A 23968-nucleotide genomic window follows, 5' to 3' on the forward strand; every position below is an offset into this window, starting at 1 on the left:
AGATTCTCTGATGCTGAGATCATAGCTGTACTTAAGGATATGAGAGCAGGCAAGGCCCCAGATTTTGATGCCATACATCCAGAATTCCTAATTCATTGTGAAAAATATGCAATAATATGTTTAGCATGCTTCCTTTCTAGCATACTACAAACAGATGATCTTCCAAAACTTCTTAAACGTCCAAAAATTATTGCCATTCTAAAACTAGAAAAACCAACACACCTCCCTCAAAGTTACTGCCCTATTGCTCTACTAAGCATAACTTATAAACTACTTGAAAGGCTATTTTACAACAAGATTGGCTCTAAAATATTTGAAAAAATTCCCATTGAACAAGCAGGATTTCACCCAAACTGAAGCTATGTAGATCAAGTCCTTTCTTTAACAACATGCATCGAGGCAGGGTTTCAAAAACAACTGAAAACGTCACTGGTCTTCATTGATCCAACTGCAGCTTATGGCAGTGTTTGGAGACACAGCTTAATATATAAAATACTTCATACAATACCCTGCAAAGCAACTGCCAGACTTATTGATAACATGCTCACAAATAGAACTTTACAGGTGATAAGGGGACACACACAATAAAAAGAAACTCAGCAGTGGCCTACCCCAAGGTTCCATCCTTGCTGCATTACTTTTCAGCCTTTACACTGCAGATATGCCTGGGACTTATTCTAGAAAGTTTGGTTACGTGGATGATTGGGCAATAGCAATGAGACACAAATCAATCAAAAAAACAGAAGGGATCCTAACAAATGACCTAACCATTCTGGAAAAATTTTTTCACAAGTGGAGGCTACAACCTAGTGCAGCCAAGACTGAGACATCTTGCTTCCATCTCAATAACAAGATGGCAGCTAGAGAGCTGAACATAAACTTCGAGAACGCCTGTCTTAAACAACAAATATCCGAAATATGTGGGTGTTACACTAGACAGAACATTATCTTTCAGTGAACACTTGTCAAGAACTGCAGCAAAACTGAAAACAAGGAATAATATTCTGCAAAAGTTATGTGGTACCACATGGGGCTCCTCTGCTTCAACCTTACACTTGTCAGCTCTTGGTCTCATCTATTCAACTGCAGAGTACTGCGCTCCAGTTTGGCTTAACAGTAATCACATAAAAAAGGTGGATGCACAGCTAAATAACACCATGCACATTATAACTGGAACAATTAGGTCCACTCCTACCTTTTGGCTGCCCATTTTGAGTTGCATCCCACCAACAGATCTCTGAAGAAAATGTGCTCTCATCAGAGAATTCAGAAAAATAATAGACAATCCTGTCCTGAACTACCAATAAATTTTGACATCTGAGACCTAGGAATAAACAGGCTCCATTCTAGACATCCACCAATCCTGATGACAAAAACATTGCAACAAGCCAACTCCAACCTTCTGGACACCTGGATGCAAGAGTTGTTAGGCGCCTCCGTAGCCAGGTGGGAAGGAGCAACAGTGCGTAGTACATGCTTCTTGATTAGACCGGGGTTCGAGACCGTCACTACCAAATATGGAGGATGCGGAAAGGTCAGGCAATGACCACCACATATCCTGGAGCAATATGGCCTTAGTTGCTAATGCTCCTAAAAAAACCAAATAACAAACAAGCAAGAGTTGTTATAAAACTCCCCTCCTCAATGTCACACCATGCCGTGGATCTCCGAAGCACCACCTGGTTTTGACCAGCCTCGTAGGATATGGCTAGCAATAAACAGGGCGTGAATGTGCCATGGTAGATGTGCAGACCTCCATAAGTGGAACATTCCTTCCTGACATGTGATTGCAGAGCTGATAGACAGACTATTCAACATATAATAGAGGACTGTGCCTTGTGAGCCTACAAAGGAAACCCTGGAGACTTCCTGATGGCGATAGATGCAGCAATTGACTATTTAAATAAGTTAAATGTTCATTTGTGACTCTTGTTTTATTCAATTTTATATCTATGATTCTTGAGTCATGTAATTTGATTCTGTGTATATTATACAAGCCATACAATAAATAAATAATAAATAATTACAGCATAGACATTATCAAATGCAATAATTGTTTCTCTATCAGTGTTACTGCATACTAATGCATTCTTTATTATGTTCATCCCATTTTGGGTATCTTTTTAAAAGGCTGAGTGAGTGCTTTTCACTTTCATTTCATCACTGATAACAAAAACTTTATTGTTTTGCTTGGTACTCAGCAGTTCTTCCGGTTGCAGTAGTAGCAACTTCGTCATTCGCCTCAACAAATATGGATTCTGTTGGTGAATCCTCAGATTCACCAACAGAATCCAGGTGTTTACTGTATCCAGAATATTTATTTATTCTGTTGATGAATCTGAGGATTCACCAACAGAATCCATATTTGTTGAGGCGAATGACGAAGGATTCTGTTGGTGAATCCTCAGATTCACCAACAGAATCCAGGTGTTTACTGTATCCAGAATATTTATTTATTCTGTTGATGAATCTGAGGATTCACCAACAGAATCCATATGCTCCTTCAAAATCCCCCATTCCTCAGAATTGCTATCACGTTCATTTTCTGGACCAAGGTTTTTGACAATATTCTTTCCAAAGCCAGTCCCCCTGAAGTAGTTGGTTATTACACTTAATGCAATACTCTCCCAAGCAACAACAATAAGCATCCAAGACATTCCACTCTGAATGCAAATTATTGCAAATCAAATATTCTCTCTTGAGGTTATAAATAATGCCTTGATCTGACAGCTGCATAAAACTGGCAGTGTTGGGAAATCAAAGTGACAGCCATATATTTGTCAACTTAAGTGCCTCAGCAGAATGTACTGTGCAGCAATCTAGAATCATCAAAATATTCATTTTTTTTTTTAAGCCATTATTCTGTCCACTCTCAATAACCAAGATTGAAAATTTTGACCAAAAGCCAAGCACTTAGATTGGTCTCATAATTGCACGGAAGTTGATTAACTCTTAAAATAACTCCTAAACTTAACCTTAATTTTACTTCCTATACTTTAGGTTAATCTTACTTACTTAAACTTCTTAAACTTTAGGTTAGCTCCTAAAATTTTCTAACCAGAAGTGAGTGCAGTTTTGTGCTTCCATCTGAACTGCAACATAACAGAATAGTGATTCTTTGTTTACTTAATTTTCCACCATTATAAGGCTCTTTTTGAACAGCAGAGTATTTTGTTTGGTAGCAAATTATAAAATATACCTGTCTTGCCAACATTAAAAATATTCTTTTGCTTATAATATATTTTTCAAGAATGTACTGTATAGAACACAGCCAGTCTGTAGTATTTTCTTCATCAACTGATCCAGACTCGCTGCAAACATTTTGTGAAACTAAATTATTCCTGTCCTTAAATCTTTGCTGCATTTGAAGTTGCTAATTCCAGGTTGTTGAGTTAGATAATCAGCCTTTTCTTTCAAAATTTGATACTGTTGCACGTGGAAGACTGCTGCACAAATTGGAGCAGTGTGGCATTGGAGGAAAATTGCTGCTGTAGATAAAGGGGTGGTTGAGGGGGAGAAGACAGAGAGTGGTAATCAATGGACACTACTCATCGTGAACTAATGTTATTAGCGGAGTCCCTCAGGGTTCAGTATTGGGTCCATTATTGTTTTCTGTATTTATAAATGATATTAACGATCATATATCAAGCTTAATGTCCAAGTTTGCCGACGATACGAAGGTTGGCAGGGTTGTCAAGGACACTACTGACACTATGCTACTGCAACAGGATCTGAAAAGGTTGAGCAGATGGGCTTCGAGGTGGCAAATGAAGTTTAACATTGACAAATGTAAAGTACTACATATGGGAAACAGCAACCCCAGAGCAACGTATCAACTCTGTGATACTATACTGACAGTGGTAGAGAATGAAAGGGACCTGGGGGTGGTTGTGCAGGCAGATATGAAGTTTTCTGAGCAGTGCAGACGGGCTGCAAGAGTAGCTCATGGTGTATTGTCGATGATATATAGGAATTTTTCTAGCAGGGATAAGGAGGTGATTATTCCCTTGTATAAGGCAATGGTCAGACCACACCTAGAGTACTGTATACAGGTCTGGAGGCCTCATTTCAAGAAGGATGTAGAGATGCTGGAACGAGTACAGAGAAGGGCAACGAGATTAGGGCAACAAGATTAGTGAATGGAACAAAGGGGTGCTCTTACGAAGAAAGGCTTAAGCTTTGCAAATTACAGTGTCTGGAGACTAGGCACCAGCGAGGTGATCTGATAGAGGTGTATAAAGCCTTGAATGGTTTGAGCATGCTCAATGCTGATGGGATTTTTCCTCTAGCTCAGAAAAATCACCTGAGAGGGCATAAATTCAAATTGAGGAAAGACAGATGTAGGATAGACGTGCGGAAATTTGCCTTTAGCCAGCGGGTGGTTGGTTGGTGGAACAGACTTCCATCCCTTGTAGTGGAGGTTGATAGCCTAAATAAGTTTAAGGCTCAGCTGGACAGGTATTTCGAACGAACAGAGGGGTGAAGTGGAAGTGGTTATTTTATTATTTTTTTTTTTTTTAGGTGATGCTGCATAAGCTTGCTTTCTTGCATCAAATGCCTCTACTAATGCTAATGCTAAAATTGGACCTGATACTGGCAGATTAGATGCATGCATTTGTTGGTACCACTGGAAAAGTTTTGTTTCAAGCTCTTTATATTTTGCACCTCAAATTCATTTCCTGTTTTTTTTTTTTTTGTTTTTTTTTATCTGTTTCAGTGTCATGCACTTCAAGTTTTTTCAATTTTTTCAGTATCGTAGACAGAGTATCGTAAAGGGTTGTATTCTTATATAATGTTCATTTTACTTTGTTCCATCGGTTGAATTTTCAAGCTTAATCCTCTCTGTTTATGCCTTGTTACCATAACTACTAGCTGAGGTTTAATATAAACAAACTTTAATTAAATTAATTTAAAGACACAAGCTCCAAAAAGATATCAACTTGGATCCTTTTAAAACTGGCACAAAAAATAAATTATAACAAAGACTGGACATGGTGCAACAATTGAAAGTGACCTACAATTTATGTTGTAGCTACCACATAAACTGTTATAGCTGACTTTAACAAGTCAATGCTGTCTTTTGGGAAATGCAGAACCAGGTGGTCACATGTATGGTGGTGGTGATTGAGCTTTGTATTAACCATACAAAATGACATTATTTCTCATGGGGTAAAAATAAAAATTCGTAATACATATTAACTGAATTTTATCATAAATATATGTGTTTATATAGAAAAGCCTATGCTTCCACAGGGGAATGATATGCATTTTGTACAAATAAGAACTTTATAAATAAAGTTTGTATTAACAAGATTCTACTGTAATTGGAACAAGATAAGATATGATAACATATACTGGAAAAATTTCAAGGAAATACATTGGCCACCACCTGCAGCAATAGTTTGTACACAAAAGGACACATTTGAAATGACCCTCAAAAAAGTAGATCTGCATACATTCAGCTTGTGCACTCCCGGAAGGGGGTTAATTAGCTATTTTACTGTAATATACCACTATGTAAGACATGTAAAATGAATGTAAAAATAGGGAGGATGAAGCTTACAGTTAATTAGAGAAAAGGATCAAGCATTGAAATACAGCACAATAGAATTAAAAATATAAAAATAAAAACTTTTTTTCAGAAATAAAAAAAGAAATTGGTGGGCCCACATCAGGTTGAGTGTGTCACCACTGAAAGGTTAGAAATTTTATGGATATTATTGCCCCAGAAACAATATTCCATGTTAGAGGTGTTTTTGTGATTTGTACAGAGTTCAGGAACTGTTTAAAAGAAAAGTAATCTGAGTGTGAAAGACAAAACATAATTTTCTCAATGTAGAGATGCAGTATTTGTGATGTGGGCTTTTGTCAAAGCAAATCAGTTATCCTCAGTAAAGATAAGTGATCTCTAGAAATTTGAGTATTGTGAAGTTATACATGGGAGCAAACTTTTTTTTTTTTTTTGTGAGAAATAAAGCAGCACTGAATTTTTTGAAGGATTAAAGGACTAAACTTTCTTTTTCCTACTTAAGAATTACTTTGAAATCAGCATTTAACCTTTTTTGCAAATGAGCTTCCTGATAGTGTGTAGGCCATTTGCAATGAGTTTGTGGAATTTGCAAGTTTTTTTAAAAACTGAAAAAAAAAGTGCATATGCTTTTCATTTTTTTTCCCCCTTCCTATTTTAACTCTACAACTATTACATTTATATATATATATATTACTTGATTCAGTTTCAACTTCTGGATCTGAATTCCAGAGAATTCATTCAATTTTCTTATTTTGAAAATTGCTCTCCTAAGCTAATTTTTCAAACTGTCTTAAACATAAAAATAGCTGCTATTACTTGTAATTGCATTTAATAAATAATAACTTGTCCCTATAGAGTTTCAAAGAAATCTGTATGTGTGCAGATGTAATTTTTTGATACTGCATTCAAAATGTACACACAGACACACAAACATACTTATACAGACTTAGTGCACAGAGGCCACACAAGAAAGTCTGTATATATGTGATCATATTTGAGAAAGGGATAAGGGACTGGTGGTGGTGGTGGTGGTTCAAGAAGTTGTAGCTGCCTGAACAGAGCAGGTTTTGTCAAACTAGTGGATGTAAATGTACCCTCATCAGCAAAACAATGGATAGGACTTCAGTCATTGAAAAAGATTGTTAATATATGAGAGGAAAAGAGTGATTAAAAGAATAGAACTTTGGAGAACTTCAGCATTTAGTTTAAAAGTTAGAAGACAATGAATGCCATCTACTGTCATATTAACTGAGTAGTCACAGAGAAAACTGGCTAGTTGAAAAAAAATGGAAGGCAGATCATAAAATGGAAGCTTGTTTGAAGACTTTTATGCCAAAACAGTCTTAGAAATATTGAGAGCCACTGCTTGAATTTTTCAGAATTTTTTCATGGAATTTGTCCAAAGATGAGTAAAATAAGCCAATTACCACTGGATTGCCAGTATGAATATCATGGAGTCCATATTGGCAATCTTTAATCAAATGGAAGATTTTAAGATAAGTGTGAGAGTTGCCAGTTGATGGGGGGTTTTCCCATTTTGAATTTCCATTATTTTCCCCAATATATAATTTAATAGTTCAGTTTTTATATTAACACCACTAAGGAACTCCTGTATATAGTTTAATATTTCTACAATCAAACTCAGTTATAGCATCGAGGGGACTGCGATATTCTTCATATTATAAACATAACGTTAACTGCAACTTTCTGTTTTTCTATCAATGAAGTTATTTTTAGTTTGGAAGAGAAATTACAATGTAATGTTGTGTTCTTCTTACTGAAGAAAAACATGGCAGAGAAGCAACTGTGTAGTCAGTTTAAGAAAATTGTAGTGAACATTTATGTCAAATTAGTAGAACTGTATCCCAAAAATCAAGTTGATAAAATTATTGAATTAATGAATTTATCAGAATCTCAAGAACTTTAGTGTATAGAGTAAAGAAAGAACTCAAATGCTAAGCTTATTGTTAAAAGAGGTTACTGAAAGGAATCGGAATTACCAATCTCTGACAAGGTTGATGATTTTGCAGAATCAGAGATACATAGAAAGTCCTTTTTGCTACTTTTTTCATAATGTCCTCTCATAAATTTCTTGTTGACAACAGTGAGTTGCAGGAAATGAAAGTATACCATTCTCAAAATCCTTGCTGATAATAAAAAAACAAACAAAAACATTTTCACAAGCAACAGGCATCATTTACTGATGTGATCTTGGCTTTGTGTAACATACTAATACCTTTTTCATTTGGGATCACCATTAAAAAAAAAAAAAAAAAAAAATCTGAGACACATCATACAGTAAATTACAATTCACAAAGTGCTGATGAATGAATGCTTCAAACATTATAAAATGTGCTGCTGGTCATTTTGAAATTACATAACCAAGATAAAATACAATTTATATGGAGTTTTTTTGGAGGGACTTAATTATGATTCTTCAGCCAAGTTTTAATTATTTCTGAGTTTGCTCTAACTCAATTTTGACCATATACATATAGGCTGTTTCAAATTTGCACGGAATAAATGTAAGAGCATATTCTATAGCTAAAAATGAGAAAAAAAAGTTCCTGTAAGCATATGCTTCAAAGGTCTTTTTTTTGTGATACGTTAAATATTAATCATAAATTACAAAACAAAAAGAAACTGAAATAAACCTCTTAGGGGAAACCATCTAAAGCAGATAAGCTGTTCAAGTAGCTTTCATTTTGTTCAGTGCAGTGAATCCATTGATGGCATGTTTCATTTTGGAATTATTCTCAATGCCTTCTGCAGCTTCTAGGATGCAATTTCCCACTTTGTCTTGTATGGTAACATATGAAGAATAAGCCATGGATTTTGTGTGATCCCACACAAAGCATTCTACAGATGTGATGTAAAATGGTTGTGAAGGCCATTGTTCAGAGATGTTCTGACTGTTCCATCAGTCATTGCACTCCATACTCAGAAACATCTTGGGAAAAGTGCACTGATGCACCATTGTGCGCGAGCCATGGATACTGGCAATTGTCAAGGATTATATCTTCCAATAAATACCAAAAATTATTCTGCAGGAAATGAAAGTATACCATTCTCAAAAGCCTTGCTGATAATAATAATAAAAAAAAAAAAAAAAAAAAAGGACCAGTAAGATTTTCCCCAATATCACCACACTAAACAGTAACAGAAAATGTATATTGATGTGGGCTTCCTTCAGCCCAGGCATTTCTAGTGTTGAGAATGTGGCTGGGAAATTGTGGATCATGTGTACATTTCAAACTGAGTCATTGAGGAATGTTTTGCATTTATTCTTGTGGCTGCAATTCTTATAAATATATACTGAGAAATGCCGCACAATTGCTGTTCATGTAATATTCTCTCTATGCTTGCGGATGAAACAGATGCACAATATGACAAACTTTTGATGGGAGACACTTTTATAAATGAAGTATATGCTCTTCAACATTTGCAGTTCATCAAAATACACCAGCATTTATTCAATGGTTCCAGTGTATTTACTCAGCATATTTTAGGTGGGGTTACGAGGCACTGTTAGGTGGGTTGGAAAACTGCTAGCTTGTGGGGGGGATACAAGGACTAATAGATTATCAGTAGCCACTGGCAGAGGTGAAAGTGATTCTTGCACTGCTTCTATTGGAATGAGCAGCAGCCTGGAAAACAAGATGCAGCGTATTTCAGAGACTGCTGGGAGTCATTGCGGTATAAGTAAACACATGGGTTGTGTTAGGGTAGCTAAGAATAGGAACAGGTGCATGTATACTTGTGTATACACCAATACTAAGAGTTCAGTAAATAAATTTGATGAATTTGAGGTATAGCTCAAAACATTGCTTCACACAGATATAAGGAATGCAGAACTGGAATTTGTGGATTACAATGTGTATAGGAAGGGAGGCGGAGTTATGCTATTAGTTAAGAAACACACAAAATCCAAGGAAGTGAAGCCAGTCAACATCGCTGGACAGTGCAGTGTTGAGTCAGTTTGGTGTGACATAAGCATTGGGAGATCAAAATTGAGAGTAGGAGTGTGTTATAGGCCTAATGATTCTGATGAGTATAATAAGAAACTGTACAGAGAAATAGAGTCGGCCAGTAAATTAGAGAGTCTTGTAATGAGGGATTTTAATTTCCCAGATATTGACTGGAATTTGTGGGTTTGTCATTCGCACACTAGCAAGGCTTTTGTGGATTTATTTGATACTTGGTTTCTACAGCAGCATGTTTGGGAGGCAACTAGAGGGAGTAGTACTCTTGATCTGATTATCAGTAGTGATTCTTTATGCATTAAGAATCTGCAGATAAAGGAACCACTAGGTGGCAGTGATCATAGTGTGCTGAAGTGGGATTTACGCAAAGAGGTAACTACCATCAGGGGTAAAGGGAAGGGTTTTTGCTTTCGTAAAGGCAATGTTGGTGATCTGAGACAGTATTTAAATTCTATAGGGTGGATCCAACTGATGATGTTACCAACAGCAAATTCAAAATGGGAAGCATTCAAAGAATTTATCTTGAATTTATATTTAGCTTTACATACCAACTAAGAAATATTGTTCAAGGTTTAGGCCTAATGGATGTCAGATGAAATAATGAGACATATGGCAGAGAAGAAAAATGCATGGGATACATATAAATTAATGGGTGACATGGGAGCCTTTGGTAGATATAAGCTGGTCTGTAACCAAGTCACAAAGGAGATTAGGCAGGCAAAGGCAGATTATGAAAAATCTTTGGCAAAGGATTCAAAGAAAAACAGCAAAGAGTTCTTTACCTATGTAAACTCTAGAAGGAAAGGGATGAATCAGATTGGTCCACTGGATAGTGACGGTTCAACTGTTGATGATCCTGCTAAGGTGGCTAACAAACTAAACGAGTATTTTGCATCTACATTCACACATGAGGAGTTATTCAGGGAGGGGAATGCCAGAGGTGAATTAAACTCTGGCAGTGAGCTAGATGATTTTGTAATAACTGAGAAGAAAGTGGAGGAGAAATTGTTGAAGATAAATATAAAGGCACCCAGGGTGGATGGGATATATCCAGTTATATTAAAGGCAGCAGCAAAGGAAGTAAGCAAACCCTTAGCCATAATTATGAGAGCTTCTTTTGACTCAGGGGAGGTACCCATGGACTGGTGATGTGCAAATGTGACCCCAATTTTCACAAAGTAGGATCAAAGGGCTACACAAGTAATTATAGACCTGTTAGTTTAACTTCTGTTCCAGGAAAATTAATGGAGGCACTGGTTAAAGAAGTACTGCAGAGTCATCTAGAAAAGCTCGAAAACAGCATTGTTTTGTTAAGGGAAAGTCTTACCTAACCAATTTTATTGGATACTATGATGTGGTCACAAAGGAACTGGATGCAGGGAATAACTTTGATATCATATATTTGGATCTTAGAAAGGCTTTTGATACTGTTGCACATGGAAGACTACTGAACGAATTGGAGCAATGTGGCATTGGAGGCAAATTGCTGCTATGGATAAAGGGATGGTTGAATGGGAGAAGACAGAGAGTGGTAATCAGTGGACACTGCTCATCATGGACTAATGTTATTAGTGGAGTCCCTGAAGGTTCAGTGTTGGATCCATTGTTGTTTTCTGTATTTATAAATGATATTGATGATGGTATATCAAGCTTAATGTCCAAGTTTGCAGATGATATGTAGGTTGGCAATGTTGTTAAGGACACTAATGACAGTACGCTGCTGCAACAGGATCTAGAAAAGTTGAGCAGATGGGCTGAGAGGTGGCAAATGAAGTTTAACATTGACAAATGTAAAGTACTACATATGTGAAGCAGTAACCTCAGAGTAATGCATCAACTCTGTGGTACTACACTGACAGTTGTAGAGAATGAAAAGGACCTTGGGGTTGATTGTGCAGGCAGATATGAAGTTTTCTGAGCAGTGCAGACGGTCTGCAAGAGTAGCTCATTGTGTCTTGTCAATGATATACAGGAATTTTTCTAGCAGGGATAAGGAGGTGATTATCTCCTTGTATAAGGCAATGTTCAGGCCACACCTTGAGTACTGTGTACAGGTCTGGAGGCCTCATTTTAAGAAGGATGTAGAGCTGTTGGAACAAGTACATAGAAGGGCAACAAGATTAGTGAATGGAACAAAGGGTTGCTCTTACAAAGAAAGGCTTAAGTTTTGCAAATCACAGTGTCTGGAGACTAGGTATCTGCGAGGTGATCTGATTGAGGTGTATAAAGCCTTGAATGGTTTGAGCATGCTCAATGCTGATGGGATTCTTCCTCTTGCTCAGAATAATCACCTGAGAGGGCATAAATTCAAATTGAGGAAAGACAGTTGGAGGATAGATGTGAAGAAGTTTGCCCTTAGCCAGCGGGTAGTTGGTTGGTGGAACAAACTTCCATCCTTTGTTGTGGAAGTCGATAGCCTAAATAAATTTAAGGCTGAGATGGACAGGTATTTGGAACGAATGGGAGGGGTAAAATAGGAGGCTTTTTTTTTTTTTTGGCTGATGCTGCATAAGCTTGCTTTTTTGCATTATAGGCCTCTACTAATGCTAATGCTAAAAATATTGGAAATTTTTAGCCATATATATGTGAACAGCAGTTACAGAATTCTTATGAGCGTAACCATAAATTAAAATCATATCTGTTAACTAAGCAAAAGTAAACAAATTTGTAACTTCTCATAATATCATTTTAACAAATTCAATTCTGTAAATAATGAGACAGTCTTCATTGAACATAAACTCGAGTAACAATCATGTTGATTTTGCTAGTATGTACTTTAACAGAAACACTGATTATTCACAATTGAGTAATTGGTATGATTCATGTAGGAGGACAACACTATTCATGTTGGTCTTGGTGCATATGTTTTGTACTGTTTAAAACCCGTTTTATGCAGGCATATTTTTATGACATAATTTTAACATAAAAATGTTTTACCTTTTTATACTGCTTTATATGGTTTTGTGATTAATGTTTAATCTCTTGGAAAATAAAGACCTTTGAGATACATGATTATAGGAAATTTTTTTATTATTTATTCTGTGCTATTTTGGAACACCTTGTATAAACTTGAATTATTAAGGACATCCATTTTCAAGTTCATAATACCGTTCAGTATGTGAAAATTCAAAGTAATGCACATAAAACTGTTTTATGAAATAAATAAATAGAATAATAATAGTAATCAAGATTAAAAGCATTGAAAAGCCTCTGTTTAAAAGTATTATTCAATGGCAGCTGAGTTTGTTGCTCATATTGCTATGGGATATATTTGTCTGTGTGTGTGTGTGTGTGTGTGTGTGTGTGTGTGTGTGTGTGTGTGTGTGTGTGTGTGTGTGTGTGTGTGTGTGTGTGTGTGTGTGTGTGTTCACAAGCTAATTTGCACATTGTGCAGTTCAAACACCATGCTAAATTTGGCTACACCAAGCCAAATTTAGCATGGTGTAGTTGGAACGGGATTTTTTTTTTAGTTGGTACAGACCCCCCCATCGATGTTATTTTGATCACCTCTAAAAATAATTGTGTGAGGGTCCCAGAATACCTATATCTGGCAGAGTCCCGACATCTGAAATCAGCAAACTACTGTTATTTTCAAAATTTCGAAGAGGAATTTCGAAAGTCCTCCAGTTGCCAATGGGAGCCAAACCCATCGAAGTATTTGATCTTCAACATTTATAGTTTCCAGTATCTCCCTCTACCAGCATTTACTCATAATGGTTCTAGTGTACTTATTTCTCTAAGTTGCCTCTTCACAACAGCAAACATTTCACTTTTACAATTTAGTACCCATTGAATTTGAAATTTTTCAGCATATTTGCAAACAGCAACTGAGAAATTCTTATGACCCCCACCATAAATTAATATCATATCGATTAACTCAGCAAAAGTAAATTTGTAGCATCTCCCATATCAGTTTAACAAATTCATTCTGTAAGCAGCAAGGCAGTCATTATTGAACTTGAACATAAAATCTGAGTAATAAACCATTAAACTACTAGTTTGTACTCTGATACAAACGCTGGCAACACACAATTTCATAATTGGTATGATTCGTGTAGTAGAACAACACAGTTTGTGTTGGCATTGGTATGAATGTTTTGTAGACTTTAAAGTGCATTTTACACAATCATGTTTTTGTAGACTAAATTTTAAACAGAAATGTTTCGCAATTTTTCCTAGTTTTGTAGAGTGTGATTAATATTTAATATTTCGGAAATAAATATTTTTGAGACATGTTTATAGGAACTATTTTTTTTTTTTTTCATTAGTTGTCAGATATACTCCTATTCTACAATTAATCCTACATTTAGTATTTTAGTATATAGTATTAGCCATATGGTGCAAGGATGTCCACCATGAGCAAGAGTAGATGGCATTATAGAGCAGATGTCATCGTTTAAGGACACCAAAAGTGATATTGTTGTACAAGTTGGCAATAATGATATTAAGAGTAAGAGATCTGAGGACTTACCAAGTACATTTTAATGTTGGGACAAAGTTGCAAGTGGGGATCAAATTTGAAAGTTTCTGAAATTCTGCTCAAGCATGATAGGAGGGAGTACATGTTGGAAGCCTTGTCGATCAATTCAGACCAGGAGAGACTATGCAAGGCTTGTGTAGCAAATTTTTTTCAACGTGGTCTGTGCTTGTTAATAGGACAGCCTGTTTTTAAGTGATTGGATACACTTAAATGGAAGGAGTGGAAGAATATTTGCTGATTCTGTCAAGGCAGTATTAAGTGCGTCAGAAAACTGCTAATGCCGACCGGGCTAGCCAGGTGGGTCAAGTGCCTGCCTGGCAACCCAAAGGTCGCTGGTTCGAATCCTGCCTCGGGCTTGGATCAGAGTAAAAATGCGAAAACTTTGAGAGGTGCAATATGGCCACAGAAGCTGATGTGCCAACAAATAAAAAAAAAAAAAAAAAAAAAAAAAACTGCTAGCCTGTGGAGATAAACAGACTAATAGATTAACAGCAGCCACAAGCAAAGACATAAGTGATTCTTGCACTGCTTCTATTGGAACATGAAGCAGCCTGGGAAGCAGTGTTCAGGCTTTGAATCCCTGCTGTGAGTCATCATTGAACAAGTAAATACATGGACTGTGTTAGGGTAACTAAGAGTAAGAACAGGTCCATGTTTACGTAAATGTACACTAATGCCAAAAGTATAGTAAATAAATTTGACGAATTTAAAGTATCGATGAAGTCATCAAATGTGGGGCGCAGGAGCAGCAGTGTGTAGCACACACTTCTTGATTAGACCGGGGTTTGAGCCCGTGACCACCAAATACTGAGGATGCAGAAAGGTCAGGGAATGACCACCGCATATCCCCGCGGAGCAATATGGCCTTAGTTGCTGATGCTCCTAAAAAAAAAAAAAAAATGTGGATGTAGGGACATCGGATATATGGTGTCACTCAGGCATAAGGGATGCACCATCTTAAATCTAAAATAGTCATTCCAATCAACATGGCTGACCAGTGCAATGTTGCATAAATTTGGTGTGACAAGTATTGGAAAAAACAAAAATAGGAGTAGGGGTCAGTTATAGGCCCAATGAGCATGATGACTATAACAAACAAACAAATATATAGAGTGGGCCAGTAAATCAGAATGTTTTATAATGAGGTATTTTAACTTTCCAGATGGAACTGGTAGGTTGTTCACTCACAGACAAGACTTTTGTGGATTTATTGGGTGACTGTTTTCTACAATAGCATGTTAAAGAGACAGCAAGAAAGAGTAAAACTCATGATCAGATTTTCAGCAGTGATTTTTCATGCATTAAGAATTTGCAGATAAAAGAGCCACTAGGTGGCAGTGAGCACAGTGTTTTGATGTGGAATTTACTTAAAGATGAAACTACCAACAAGGATAAAGAGAAGAGTTTTTGTTTTTTTGAAGGCAACTACAGTGGTCGCAGACAGTTTTTAAAGGCAACTACAGTGGTCGCAGACAGTTTTTAAAGGCAACTACAGTGGTCTCAGACAGTTTTTAAATTCCATACAGTGAACCCAGCTGATTTTAACAGAAAAATCTACATGGGAAACGTTCAGAGATGTAATTGTAAAAGATACCAGGCTTGTCATACCAACTAAGAAATATTGTTCAAAGCTGAGACCTAGAGATGTAAGATGGACTAAGACTTATGGCAGAGAATAAAAATGCATGGGATGCAGAAACTTACAGTGGGTACAAACTAGTCTGCATTCATGTCAAAAGGAGTTAGCTAAGTTAAAGCAGATTATGAGAAGTGTTCGGCAAAGGATGTAAAGAAAAACAGGAAAGACTTCTTTACTTATAAAAACATTAGAATAGGAATAGTATAGTATTTGCCATAAGCGTATATGCTTATATGGCAAATACTTTGTCTATATAGGTAACTATCCAGTTGACCTTTGAATTTATTCAAACTGTCAGCCTCAACTACCTGCGAGGGCAACTTGTTCCAGCAATCAAAAACCTGCTGACTAAAAAAAAACTTCCTACAATCTAATCTAAACCAGTGGCTACTGTCAATCTATTGGTCTTTGTCTCCCTCTTGGGGGGAGACAAAGACCAATAGATTGACAATAGCCACTGGAAGAGGTGAAAGAGATTCTTCCACTGCTTCTATTAGAATGAGCAGAAGCCTGAAAAACAAGATGCATGATATTTCAGAGACTGCTGGGAGCCATTGCGGTACAAGTAAACACATGGGTTGTGTTAGGGTAGCTAAGAATAGAAACAGGTGCAGGTATACTTGCGTGTACACCAATGCTAGGAGTTTAATAAATATATTTGATGAATTTGAGGTATTGCTCAAAACATCAAAGGCAGATATTGTTGGGATATCAGAGACGTGGTGTCACACAGATATAAGGGATGCAGAACTGGAATTTGGGGAGTACAACGTCTACAGAAAGGATAGACAGGATAGGAAGGGGGGAGCGGTTATGCTATTAGTTAAGAAACACATAAAAACCAAGGAAGTGAAGCCAGTCGACATCGCTGGACAGTGCAGTGTTGAGTCAGTTTGGTGTGACATAAGCATTGGGAGATCAAAATTGAGAGTAGGAGTGTGCTATAGGCCTAATGACTCTGATGAGTATCATAAGAAACTGTATAGGGAAATAGAGTGGGCCAGTAAATCAGAGAGTCTTATAATGGGAGATTTTAATTTCCCAGATATTGACTGGAATTTGGGGGCTGGTCACTCACACACTAGCAGGGCTTTTGTGGATTTATTGGATGATTGTTTTCTACATCAGCATGTTCGGGAGGCAACTAGAGGGAGTAATACTCTTGATTTGATTATCAGCAGTGATTCTTCATGCATTAAGAATCTGCAGATAAAAGAACCACTAGGTGGCAGTGATCACAGTGTGCTGAAGTGGGATTTACTCAAAGAGGTAACTACCATTAGGGGTAAAGGGAAGGGTTATTGCTTCCATAAAGGCGACTACGATGGACTGAGACAGTATTTAAATTCTATACAGTGGGACCAACTGATGATGTTACCAACAGCAAATTCAAAATGGGAAGCATTCAAAGAATTAATCTTGGAAACTATTAGGCTTTACATACCAACTAAGAAATATTGTTCAAGGTTTAGGCCAAAATGGATGTCAGATGAACTAATGAGGCATTTGGCAGAGAAGAAAAATGCATGGGATACTTACAAATTAATACATGACACAGAAGCCTATGATAGATACAAGTTGATATGCAACCAAGTTACAAAGGAGGTTAGGCAGGCGAAGGCAGATTACGAGAGATCCTTGGCAAGGGATGTGAAGAAAAACAGCAAAGAGTTCTTTACTTATGTAAACTCTAGAAGGAAGGGGATGAATCAGATTGGTCCACTTGATATCGATGGGTCAACTGTTGATGACTCTGCTCAGGTAGCTAACAAACTAAATGAATATTTTGCATCGACATTCACACATGAGGAGTTATTCAGCGAGGGGAATGCCAGAGGTGTATTCAACTCTAGCAGTACGCTAGAGAATCTTGTAATAACTGAGAGTAAAGTGGAGGAGAAATTGTTGAAGATAAACACAAGAAAGGCACCCGGGGTGGATGGGATCTATCCAGTTATATTAAAGGAGGCAGCAAAGGAAGTAAGCAAACCCTTAGCCATAATTATGAGAGCTTCCTTGGACTCAGGGGAGGTACCCATGGACTGGAAATGTGCAAATGTGACCCCAATTCACAAAGGAGGATCAAAGGCTGACACAAGTAATTATAGACCTGTGAGCTTAACTTCTGTTCCAGGAAAGTTAATGGAGGCACTGGTTAAAGAAGCACTGCAGGATCATTTAGACAAGACTTCAGTTATAGCTCGGACACAGCATGGTTTTGTTAAGGGGAAGTCTTGCCTGACCAATTTGATTGGATATTATGATGCAGTCACAAAAGAACTGGATGCAGGGAATGGCTTTGATATTATATACTTGGATCTTAGAAAGGCTTTTGATACTGTTGCACATGGAAGACTGCTACACAAATTGGAGCAGTGTGACATTGGAGGCAAATTGCTGCTATGGATAAAGGGGTGGTTGAGGGGGAGAAGACAGAGAGTGGTAATCAATGGATACTGCTCATCGTGGACTAATGTTATTAGTGGAGTCCCTCAGGGCTGGGTCCATTATTGTTTTCTGTATTTATAAATGATATTGATGATGGTATATCAAGCTTAATGTCCAAGTTTGCAGACGATACAAAGGTTGGCAGGGTTGTTAAGGACACTACTGACGCTATGCTGCTGCAACAGGATCTGGAAAGGTTGAGCAGTTGGGCTGAGAGGTGGCAAATGAAGTTTAACATTGACAAATGTAAAGTACTACATATGGGAAACAGCAATCCCAGAGCAATGTATCAACTCTGTGGTAATACACTGACAGTGGTAGAGAATGAAAAGGACCTGGGGGTAATTGTGCAGGCAGATATGAAGTTTTCTGAGCAGTGCAGACGGGCTGCAAGAGTAGCTCATGGTGTCTTGTCAATGATATACAGGAATTTTTCTCTACAGGGATAAGGAGGTGATTATTCCCTTGTATAAGGCAATGGTCAGGCCACACCTTGAGTACTGTATACAGGTCTGGAGGCCTCATTTCAAGAAGGATGTAGAGCTGCTGGAACGAGTACAGAGAAGGGCAACAGGATTAGTGAATGGAACAAAGGGTTGCTCTTACGAAGAAAGGCTTAAGTTTTGCAAATTAGTGTCTGGAGACTAGGCACTGGCGAGGTGATCTGATAGAGGTGTATAAAGCCTTGAATGGTTTGAGCATGCTCAATGCTGATGGGATTCTTCCTCTAGCTCAGAAAAATCACCTGAGAGGGCATAAATTCAAATTGAGGAAAGACAGATGTAGGATAGACGTGCGGAAATTTGCCTTTAGCCAGCGGGTGGGTGGTTAGTAGGTGGAACAGACTTCCATCCCTTGTCATGGAAGTTGATAGCCTAAATAAGCTTAAGGCTCAGCTGGACAGATATTTCGAACGAACAGAGGGGTGAAGTGGAAGTGGTTATTTTTTATTTATTTATTTTACTTTATTTTTTATTTTTTTTGGCTGATGCTGCATAAGCTTGCTTTCTTGCATCAAATGCCTCTACTAATGCTAATGCTAAACCAATTAAACTTCTTATAAACTGCTGTTTTCTTCAAAGCACTATCCCCATAAACTTTCTCTACTGCTTGCAGCATCTCTATAGCACTTATCCCAAGTTTAAAGAAGAACTTGATGTTAGCACACTGTTCAAACTGCAACATTCTGCAATCAGTCAGCGGTGACACATGAAATATTCAAGCCAGTTCCACTCGGCATGCATACACCCCAAGGTCAATGTCAACATGCTACAAAACCTTATAGCCATGGTTCAAACAATTTAAATACCAGTGTGCGATTCTGGGAACTTTTTGTATGTATTACATATTTTACACCCATCCTTTTTCACTTTAAATTTATTTCCTCTTCCATGTGTCATCTGAGAAAGAGTTAGAATGCTATCTGCATTTAATTTACTCAAATCCATTTAAGGTCTGAAACAGTTCAGTCAGGTCTCAGGCGTGGAAGTTAACAGAACTGAAGTCTTTCTCGGTAAGGGTATCTTTTTGCGCCCCTGATTAATCTTGTTGCCCTTCTCTATACCTATTCCAGAAGATCTCTATCTAATTGAGGAAAGACAGATGTAGGATAGACGTGCGGAAATTTGCCTTTAGCCAGCGGATGGTTGGTTGGTGGAACAGTCTTCCATCCCTTGTGGTGGAGTTTGATAGCCTAAATAAGTTTAAGGCTCAGCTGGACAGGTATTTTGAACGAACAGAGGGGCGAAGTGGAAGTGGGTTTTTTTTTTTTTTTTGGCTAATGCTGCATAAGCTTGCTTTCTTGCATCAAATGCCTCTACTAATGCTAATGCTATCCTTACTGAAATGAGACTTCCTTGAGTTTCCAGACCTGATTGCAGGTATAAGTCTGGAAACTCAAGATGCATCGTAACCATTGCCTTCTATGTAAAGTACTCCATATGGGAAACAGCAACCCCAGAGCAACGTATCAACTCTGTGGTACTACACTGACAGTGGTAGAGAATGAAAGGCACCTGGGGTTGGTTGTGCAGGCAGATATGAAGTTTTCTGAGCAGTGCAGACGGGCTGCAAGAGTAGCTCATGGTGTATTGTCGATGATATATAGGAATTTTTCTAGCAGGGATAAGGAGGTGATTATTCCCTTGTATAAGGCAATGGTCAGACCACACCTAGAGTACTGTATACAGGTCTGGAGGCCTCATTTTAAGAAGGATTTGGAGACGCTGGAACGAGTACAGAGAAGGACAAGATTTGTGAATGGAACAAAGGGGTGCTCTTACGAAGAAAGGCTTAAGTTTTGCAGATTACAGTGTCTGGAGACTAGGCACCAGCGAGGTGATCTGATTGAGGTGTATAAAGCCTTGAATGGTTTGAGCATGCTCAATGCTGATGGGATTCCTCCTCTTGCTCAGAAAAATCACCTGAGAGGGCATAATTTCAAATTGAGGAAAGACAGATGTAGGATAGACGTGAGGAAATTTGCTTTTAGCCAGCGGGTGGTTGGTTGGTGCAACAGACTTCCATCCCTTGTAGTGGAAGTTGATAGCCTAAATAAGTTTAAGGCTCAGCTGGACAGGTATTTTCAACGAACAGAGGGGTGAAGTGGAAGTGATTATTTTTTATTTATTTTTTTTTATTTTATTTTATTATTTTTTTTTTTTTGGCTGATGCTGCATAAGCTTGCTTTCTTGCATCAAATGCCTCTACTAATGCTATATTGAGACAATCACCTCCTTGTCCTTTTTCTGGCAAAATTTCTGCTTATCATTGACAAAAGCAGTGAGCTGCCCTGTCAGACTGTACAATTATCCCCAGGTCAGTACCACTCAATTAGTATGTTATTCTGGAACCACTGCTTGTCCTGTTCAGTATCTTGTATTTTTCAATATTAAACTTCAATTGCCATTTCTCAGTGCATCTGTCTAATTTTTCTAGGTCTTATAAAGACTACACTCAACACTAACCATGGAATTAAATAATATTTAATTTTAAAATATAAAATATAAAATGCAATATAAAATAAAAATATAAAATAAGAACTGGTCTATTTTCATTAATAAAAGCACTAAAAATTATTAAAATGCTGTGACTAAAATCCTTCAAATACTAAAACACTAAAATATCGGTAACCGTAGCTTTCGGAAGCGACCGCTTCCTTTCTCAACAGTGTATTACTATTGTACAGCACATCCTTAAGTAGCAGGCCCACAACACTCACACATGTGGTTCCACAGGAACATGATCGGTATTCCCCACCTGCGTACTGGGACCGGAAATGGCTCGGGAGTGTGTTATACAAAACCGATCGTCCCGTCGGAGGACAAAGGCCTCAAAAAGGGGGTGCAAATGAACACGCCTATCTCTATTAATAATGTTATTAGATTAACTAATTTGTAAGCTCTCGAGCCACTCGCGTTCCCAGAACCCATGCGCACGGTCCACAATGACCGTGTGCATGGGTTCACAATGAAAAACCACAGTAGGTTTTTCCTACTATGGTAGGAAATATCTTGAAAAACCTACTATGGTTTTTCAAGATATTATGTATAAGCAGGTCCATGGCACAGCCATGGGTTCTCCCATTAGCGCTATTGTAGCTAATTTAGCCATGGAGGAACCGGGAAATAGGATTTTTGATGGGTTGGAATTCCCCATTCGTAAATGGAAAAGGTATGTGGATGACATGTTTACCATTATACAGAAGGGGAAGGAAGATGAAGTGCTTAATAGCTTCTCCCCTTTCATTCAATTTACTTCGGAGATGGAAGCAGCTGGAACCCTCCCTTTCCTTGATGTATTGGTGGTTAGAGAAGGTTTTAGGCTAGTAACTGAAGTTTATCGAAAGCCTATATGCCAGAGTCAGTACACTCATTATAGCTCGGCAGAAACTAATCAACACAAGGATAGTGTGGCCAAGGCATTATTTGATAGGGTTGGGTCCCACTGCAGTAGCCCCGAGGTTAGGGAAAAGGAAATTAGTAGAGTCACAGCAGACCTCAGAAAATGCGGCTACTCTCAGAAGGTCTTGGACAAATACATTAGAGGGGGTGGTGTCCATTGCTAGTGACCCGTCCGCACCAACTACCACTGCATTCATTCCCTGCTATCCAGACCTTACTGAACATATTGCACTAGCATTACGTGAGTGTCTGACCCGCTGTGTGCAGCTTCCGGGACAGAGGTTGCACACTGTGGTGTCCCAAGTTAAAGATCCCATAACAAAAGAGGCTAGTAGTGGGATAGTATATGAGATTAAGTGTCTGGATTGTGGGGAATGTTATGTTGGTGAGACGGGGCAGCGGTTCAAGGATCGTCTGGGGGAGCATATGAATGCTATAAAGACCGCGAATTATGGGAAGTCTGCTGTGGCGGAGCATTTTTAGGAGAAGCAACACCAGATATCCCCAGAAGGAGTGGTCATTGTGGACCATGCACATGGGTTCTGGGAACGCGAGTGGCTCGAGAGCTTGCAAATTAGTTCATCTAATAACATTATTAATAGAGATATGGGTGTTCGTTTGCATCCCCTTTTTGAGGCCGTTGTCCTCCGATGGGACGATCGGTTTTTTGTATAACACGCTCCCGAGCCATTTCCGGTCCCAGTACGCAGATGGGGAATACCGACCATGTTCCTGTGGAACCACGTGTGTGAGGTCTGTGGACCTGCTACTTAAGGATGTGCTGTACAATAGTAATACACGTTTGAGAAAGGAGGTGGTCGCTTCCGAAAGCTACGGTTACTGGTATTTTAGTGTTTCAGTATTTGAAGGATTTTAGTTACAGCATTTTAATAATTTTTAGTGCTTTTATTATTGAAAATAGACCAGTTTTTATTTTATATTGCATTTTATATATTATATTTTAAAATTAAATATTATTTAATTCCATGGTTGGTGTTGAGTATAGTCTTTATGAATATGAACTTTTCCCAACCTCGTAGGCCTTTTCGAAGATTTTCAAGGCTTGTTGCAGCATCATATCCTGATTTGTATCGTCTGCAAACTTTGACATTAAACTTCATACCTTCTTCAATATCAATATTAATATTTAACTTATTAAACAGCTCACGGGCCTTTTCCTATATCTCATCGTCATCACTTCTGCATCTGTAACAGTTTTTGAAAACAGTTGTTCACAGATATAAGTGCTTTGTAATGTTGGATTTACCTCAAAGGGAAATGTGCCTCATATTTTCTGAAGTCTTAGAATTGTGATTTTGTCCTTTATTCCTAAAGTTACAACTTCTGCACACAGTTTGTGGTATTCAACTTTGAAGAATTGTATGTTTCATTCAGAGTAGAAAAGTGTGTAATTTATTACTAACTCTCATAAATGTATAAACAATTTTCCTTAACAGTTTCTCTCATATTGTTGTGCTTCACTGTGCACATGCAGAACTGATAAATATATGTCATGAACTATGTATATGGCCTGCAAGCTTTTTTTTTGAGGGGCTCGGCTTCAATCCCACATGCTTGGCCTATCACCAGAAGATAGACCAAGAGATAACTGTTAAACAGATATATTTTAAAGTAACAGGTCACTGATTGCTAAGGAACAATCAGGGATCTCCTTTTCAAGGTCAGTAAGTTATTGGCAGCCTGCTATTCCTTAACTTTTGTAATTTGTGTTTTATTATTATTATTATTATTATCATCATCATCATCATCAGCCATATGGTGCAAGGAAGCTTGAGGCTTATGCTGCAACAGGTAAAAAAAAAAAAAAATTGAATTACCCTGAGAGAGAGAGAGAAAGAGAAGAATGATGATATCCTGCTCAAGACCCTGGGTGTGCCAAGCCCATACTCACCAGATGTGAGCCCTTGGGGGTTTTTATAGTCTCTTATTCCTTGTGGTATTTGTACAGTGTCTTATGACGTATTA

General features: G+C 37.9%; 1 protein-coding gene across 1 annotated transcript in view; it reads left to right on the forward strand.

The window, feature by feature from the left end:
- Positions 1-23968, forward strand: part of LOC150077095 (uncharacterized) — a 282019-nt gene that overhangs the window by 257815 nt on the left and 236 nt on the right. The gene's annotated exons all lie outside the window — the stretch shown is intronic.

The sequence above is a fragment of the Mastigoproctus giganteus genome, chromosome 12 (genome assembly GCF_048544385.1).
Source record: "Mastigoproctus giganteus isolate SK-2022 chromosome 12, ASM4854438v1, whole genome shotgun sequence".
NCBI classification, from domain to species: Eukaryota; Metazoa; Arthropoda; class Arachnida; order Uropygi; family Thelyphonidae; genus Mastigoproctus; species Mastigoproctus giganteus.